Below are 7,625 nucleotides of genomic sequence, written 5' to 3' on the forward strand. Positions count from 1 at the left end.
CTTTCAGCTTTCATTTGAGGGTATCCACATTAAAATTGGATGAAGGGTTTTGGAGTTTCAGCTCCTTAAACATGTGCCACCCTGTTTTTAAAGGGACCAAAAGTAATTGGACAGATTCAATAATTTTAAATAAAATGTTCATTTTTAGTACTTGGTTGAAAACCCTTTGTTGGCAATGACTGCCTGAAGCCTTGAACTCATGGACATCACCAGATGCTGTGTTTCCTCCTTTTTGATGCTCTGCCAGGCCTTCACTGCGGTGGTTTTCAGTTGCTGTTTGTGGGCCTTTCTGTCTGAAGTTTAGTCGTTTACAAGTGAAATGCATGCTCAATTGGGTTGAGATCAGGTGACTGACTTGGCCATTCAAGAATATTCCACTTCTTTGCTTTAATAAACTCCTGGGTTGCTTTGGCTTTGTTTTGGGTAATTGTCCATCTGTAGTATGAAACGACGACCAATCAGTTTTGCTGCATTTGGTTGGATCTGAGCACACAGTATGGCTCTGAATACCTCAGAATTCATTCGGCTGCTTCTGTCCTGTGTCACATCATCAATAAACACTAGTGACCCAGTGCCACTGGCAGCCATGCATGCCCAAGCCATCACACTGCCTCTGGCGTGTTTTACAGATGATGTGGTATGCTTTGGATCATGAGCTGTACCATGCCTTCGCCATACTTTTCTCTTTCCATCATTCTGGTAGAGGTTGATCTTGGTTTCATCTGTCCAAAGAATGTTCTTCCAGAACTGTGCTGGCTTTTTTAGATTTTTTTTTTAGCAAAATCCAGTCTAGCCTTTTTATTCTTGATGCTTATAAGTGGCTGGAGAGTGTTGCTCACTTGGTTGGCTGTTGTGAAGGGGTTTCTCTTCACCATGGAGATTTTATCTGCTTAATTGAGAATGACATAACAAAGGGATTGCCCACACCTGTCCATGAAATAGCCTTGGAGTCAATTGTCCAATTACTTTTGGTCCTTTAAAAACAGGGTGGCACATGTTAAGGAGCTGAAACTCCAAAACCCTTCATCCAATTTTAATGTAGATACCCTCAATTGGCTAGGATATCTGCTAATCCTGGGTCGAAGTGCGCTCCCGGAAAAGAAATATAGGGCAATCCCATACAATATGGAAAGCATATAGGATAGTTTAAATTGAAGTTTTACCTTATGATCCGTATTGAATTAATCTTTCTAGTATCGGTACATACATTTACTTATAGAGCACATATGTTTTATTTCAACTGTTGCAGAGACAGAATTTGATCATGTATTGGATCCCTGAAAGGATTCATAAATACATTAAACATATTTGTATTTACAGGTCCTTCTCAAAAAATTAGCATATAGTGTTAAATTTCATTATTTACCATAATGTAATGATTACAATTAAACTTTCATATATTATAGATTCATTATCCACCAACTGAAATTTGTCAGGTCTTTTATTGTATTAATGCTGATGATTTTGGCATACAACTCCTGATAACCCAAAAAACCTGTCTCAATAAATTAGCATATCAAGAAAAGGTTCTCTAAACGACCTATTACCCTAATCTTCTGAATCAACTAATTAACTCTAAACACATGCAAAAGATACCTGAGGCTTCTAGGCTTTTATAAACTCCCTGCCTGGTTCATTACTCAAAACCCCCATCATGGGTAAGACTAGCGACCTGACAGATGTCAAGAAGGCCATCATTGACACCCTCAAGCAAGAGGGTAAGACCCAGAAAGAAATTTCTCAACAAATAGGCTGTTCCCAGAGTGCTGTATCAAGGCACCTCAATGGTAAGTCTGTTGGAAGGAAACAATGTGGCAGAAAACGCTGTACAACGAGAAGAGGAGACCGGACCCTGAGGAAGATTGTGGAGAAGGACCGATTCCAGACCTTGGGGAACCTGAGGAAGCAGTGGACTGAGTCTGGTGTGGAAACATCCAGAGCCACCGTGCACAGGCGTGTGCAGGAAATGGGCTACAGGTGCCGCATTCCCCAGGTAAAGCCACTTTTGAACCATAAACAGCGGCAGAGGCGCCTGACCTGGGCTACAGAGAAGCTGCACTGGACTGTTGCTAAGTGGTCCCAAGTACTTTTTTCTGATGAAAGCAAATTTTGCATGTCATTCGGAAATCAAGGTGCCAGAGTCTGGAGGAAGACTGGGGAGAAGGAAATGCCAAAATGCCTGAAGTCCAGTGTCAAGCACCCACAGTCAGTGATGGTGTGGGGTGCCATGTCAGCTGCTGGTGTTGGTCCACTGTGTTTCATCAAGGGCAGGGTCAATGCAGCTAGCTATCAGGAGATTTTGGAGCACTTCATGCTTCCATCGGCTGAAATGCTTTATGGAGATGAAGATTTCATTTTTCAGCACGACCTGGCACCTGCTCACAGTGCCAAAACCACTGGTAAATGGTTTACTGACCATGGTATTACTGTGCTCAATTGGCCTGCCAACTCTCCTGACCTGAACCCCATAGAGAATCTGTGGGATATTGTGAAGAGAAAGTTGAGAGACGCAAGACCCAACACTCTGGATGAGCTTAAGGCCGCTATTGAAGCATCCTGGGCCTCCATAACATCTCAGCAGTGTCACAGGCTGATTGCCTCCATGCCACGCCGCATTGAAGCAGTCATTTCTGCCAAAGGATTCCCGACCAAGTATTGAGTGCATAACTGAACATTATTATTTGATGGGTTTTTTGTTTGTTATTAAAAAACACTTTTATTTGATTGGATGGGTGAAATATGCTAATTTATTGAGACAGGTTTTTTGGGTTATCAGGAGTTGTATGCCAAAATCATCAGTATTAAAACAATAAAAGACCTGACAAATTTCAGTTGGTGGATAATGAATCTATAATATATGAAAGTTTAATTGTAATCATTACATTATGGTAAATAATGAAATTTAACACTATATGCTAATTTTTTGAGAAGGACCTGTACTCTATAATATAGGATTCATCGAAGCTGTGAGGTAATGCAGCACTTAGACTCACAAGAGCGTCTGACTTTCTAGAAATGCTTTTTGTGTGCACTAGGCTCAAGAACTGAAAATTCTACATTAGATTTCACATGGAATTTACGAAAATTGTAAAGTGTGCAGAATTAATTTAGAATCTCATTTGTTCCTATAGCGTGCAACAGGAATATAAATTTTCCTTTGCTATGCTTTTCTAACTTCCTGTTCTTAACTTCTTACCCCAATACTTGACATATATGCTTTTTTAACATATTAATGTAGTGTCATAATAATAAATAACCTTATGTTAGGATTTATTAAACAGGTGATTTTGCTTTTTATGGACACATTGTAGTACAAAACACTGTTTATAACACTAACACAAATAAGTAGAAAAACAGAAAAAATGTATACAAAGATCCATAAAGATAACTAAGTACACACAAGACTGAACCCATTGACCATTAATGGATAATTAATAGACAGTCATGTTAATCCAACTCATATTTATCATGGTTGGAGAGATGAAATTCATGGCCTGGTCTACTTTCAATCCACCATTGAACACATAAACCTACAATTATTAAGTAAATAATAGCCTACTGGTTTCATAAAGTTTAAGGCAGCAATTTTTACATACATAATGCAGCATTGGCAATTATAGAGGCTTTTGTGAATTCCAAGTTTGCACCTGTCTTAGGGTACCGTCTCACAGTGGCACTTTGATCGCTACGACGGCACGATCCGTGACGCTCCAGCATCGCACCATTATCGCTCCAGCGTCGTAGACTGCTGTCACACTTTGCAATGTACGACGCTGGAGCGATAATTTCATGACATATGTGCGATGTAGAAGCCGTTGGTTACTATGCGCACATCGTATACAATATCGTGCACACCTTTGTTACACCATGCGATCATGCCGCCACAGCGGGACACTAGACGATGAAAGAAAGTTTCAAACGATCTGCTACGACGTACGATTCTCAGCAGGGTCCCTGATCGCAGGAGCGTGTCACACAGCGAGATCGCTGGAACGTCACGGATATATCGCTGGAACGTCACAAATCGTGCCGTCGTAGCGATCAAAATGCCACTGTGTGACGGTACCCTTAGTTGATGTTCCACTTTTGGGTTTGCCATCTTGATTCATTTTTCCCAACGGATATGGTTTTGCTAATGCAGATTACATATTCCATGATACCGCTGGGGAAGGATAGATCTTATCACATTTCTCTTGCTCCTAATGATAGATGTATGACACTGCCTTAAAGAAAGATTGTCTTTTGTTCCCATAGCTACTAGTCACAGGTCAGCTTTAATTTTCAAGACCTGAATACTGCCCGTTCTATGCACAACACAGGAAAGACAGAAGGATCTTAAGGAGTTAAATGCATGGTTTAAGTCTTGATGTAGAGCAGAATTTTGGTACCTAAAGTACCAATCTGACTTTTCACAATCTGAATACAACACACCTGAATGGAAGGAGGGTCGGTTGTGTTGGGGGAATTGTATTCTAGTAGGGGTGAACGAGTATTTCAACTAAGGATGAAGGGAGCAGGACAATAAAGAACATAAAAAATAGATATTGGAAAGACAGCATTCAGTCTACATTGGAGGGTGGAAATGTGCACTATGGGAGAGAGGAGAGGACTAGGTCTAAAGATTGAGAGATTCATGTGTACATGAAGACAAATCTGCTCACAACATTTCATCAAAGAGCATTCCTGAAAGTGAATGTTGAGAACTGAATCAATACTTAAAGTGAATGTTCACAAATGCAAATAGTCTAGCAAGAAAAATGGGAGAGCTTTAGCGCTTGGTAATGGAGTGATACTGTCGTGCCAGTGTCTTTGCCTTCTGCCTCCCACCCCTGGCAGAACCACCGGCTTACTCACCATGGCAGCACCAGTCCCACTCTGTCTCCTCCTTCTGGGTCGGGAGATCCTGGGCACTGTGCTTAGGGTGTGTACGCTTTCCCTCTTAAAGGGGTCACGTGCATTTCCATAAAGTGTCTCCAGCCACTAGCTGGTGGACACTTACTATTTCAGGCACCTCCCATAGCATGGACGTGCTCGAGCAATGTTGCTTGCATGTTCTAACACGTTTGCTAGTTCTCAGGTCCCAGTATCCGTATCCAGTATACCAGTCCTGCTCTACAGTCATGCCAGACTGCCTATCAGCTGTGCCCGCCTGCAGTTGCCTACCAGGATATCTGTTGTCTGCCAGTTCCAGCTTGTGTGTCAGCTGTGCCTGTCTTGACATGCCCAGTCCTCCTTCCCTGCCTCCAGTCCCATAAGGTTCAGCTGCCATCCACCTGAGGCCAGTCTTCGTGTAGCACCTGAACGCACTTCCTTCGCCAACTGCCGTGTATCCAAGATTGGACTTGATGAGGCTCCTAGTTACGTCCCTCCAGGCTTTCCTTGGGGCATAGCACAGTGGTTCCACCACCCAGCCAATTACAGACACATTGATGTAGTTAATGATGTTCAATAATTATTGGACTCTGCACATTATTGGATTGTAAATCTTCCTGGTTTTGCGCTCCTGTGGCAAAACAGGTAAAATATGGAAAATAAGACGAGTATGTATGTATGGAGTGATATGGGAGAAAGTATAAATAAGGTATAAGTGTGTGTGGGAGGGGTGATAGTAAGGAAGTTGACACCTTGTTCGAGAATTCCATCAAAATAGATATAAAATACAAAACCAAAATTATTTTTTTCATTGTTTACTTTTGGAATTCTCGAACAAGGTGTCAACTTGGGGTATTGTTTTTAGTGTTACTTAAATCAATTACGTAAATCATTCAGCTGGGGCGATGAAAACGTAATCTCCGAACACTAACAAATACTCGGAGATCACCCGAGCATGGTTGGTAAAACCAGAGCAATGAGTACACTCGCTCATCACTACTAGTTTCCCAAAGTTGACGGCTACCCTCTATGACATTGCCTTGGATGAGTGTCAGATGGTGATAGCAATAAAAATGATTAATGATAGTGATTAAAATCTATATTGATTAATCAGAATGCAAAATATATTCTTAAAGGTAAAAAAATATAGAAAGAACAAATGACACACCATTTGACACCTATTTCTTAAAAGGCCAATAGTAACAAAATGGGTATTTAGACTACGGTATATTAATCTGAGAAGTCAGCTGGGGATGGTGTTGGATAAATTGGGGATCACAGATGCCTTCCGAATATTTTTTGCAGGGCTGTATAGAGTACCCACAACTAGGCTGCACACCCCCAGATTTTTATCTTCACCCTTTGCACTTACCAAGGGAACCAGGCAGGGGTGTAATTTGTCACCACTCTTTATTCTTGCTTTAGACCATCTTGTCCCTTTATCTGGCAGATCCGAGTAAGTACAACAGAATACCTGTTGAGGGCCAAATTGAGTTTTTTTGTAGATGTGATTTTTTTTCTTTTTGAAGTTAATTCACAAGAACATTTACCAAATATCTTCAAATTCTTGGAGGAGTTTTGCCAGTTTTCAGGATATAAGGTGAACATGGTTAATAGTAAGTTTTTGGAGCTTGGACAACCATGCAAAGAATCAGGCTTCAGTTCAAACAGGCAACCTCATACATTACTTACCTGAGAATTAAAATAGGTAGATACGCTGACAAATTACATTGTTTAAATTACATCTCTGTTATAGGAAAATCGTGTTAGAATTGAAAGGGTGGTCTCACTTACTTGTATTTTTTCTTAGGAGATGCCACCTGGTCAAAATGGACAGCTTTCCTAGGTTACTCAATGCCCTACAAGCTTTGCCACTATTACTAAAACACTTGGATGTTTCCTGACTAAATTGGGAATTTACACACTTTATTTAAGAGTAGTATTGCAAAAATGTTATGCGGAACAAAGGGAGGATTACATTTTCCAAATTTTAGGGGCTATAGTTATAATCTAGTTTGTTTTTAAGACATGTCATTGACTAAATGCACAATATTACCTCATTGAATTGGAGAAAGTAGCATTCCCATGTGATTTGAGTCACTACTCCATACAAAGCAGGCAAATTTTCATCACTTAGCTAAATGTTAAGCCCTTTTGCAAGACATCATAGTCACATGAAAAAAAGTTCAGAAGGTCTGTAGATTTTCTTTTGCTATTTCTAAAGGTATGCCTTTGTGAGTCCACTCAGAGATCTGCAGAGCAGGGATGGTGGATGATTAATGCTGTGGCAGCCAATGTACATCTCGACAGCAAGGGATCTGATGAGTATTTAGAGGAAAACAGGTAGCACTCACCAGAGAAGATAACGAGAAGGTTCCCATTTAGAGATAATCATTTCCTCTACATTCAATGGGTACGTGCATTATGAGTCAAGAGTACTAGATCTAAGTGTGGAGACACAGACACACTCCTTGGATGATATGGTAAGCTAGACATCATACACATTATGCCTATTCTTTATATCTAATAGTTTGAGAAACCACTTCCTTAAAGTGGACCAAGAAACATTATATAGAACTTGGGCAAGATAGACTGGGTATGAAGACCTAACAGGACAGATACTGGACAGTTGGAGCAAGGTTAAGAAATGCATAATTAATTAATTATGGAGGGAAACCGACTTTAAACTGATGTATGCTACCTTCTATAGTTTAAAGATACGGCTCTCCTCTAACTTCCCATACTGGATTACA

This window comes from Ranitomeya imitator, chromosome 4 (assembly GCF_032444005.1).
Source record: "Ranitomeya imitator isolate aRanImi1 chromosome 4, aRanImi1.pri, whole genome shotgun sequence".
NCBI classification, from domain to species: Eukaryota; Metazoa; Chordata; class Amphibia; order Anura; family Dendrobatidae; genus Ranitomeya; species Ranitomeya imitator.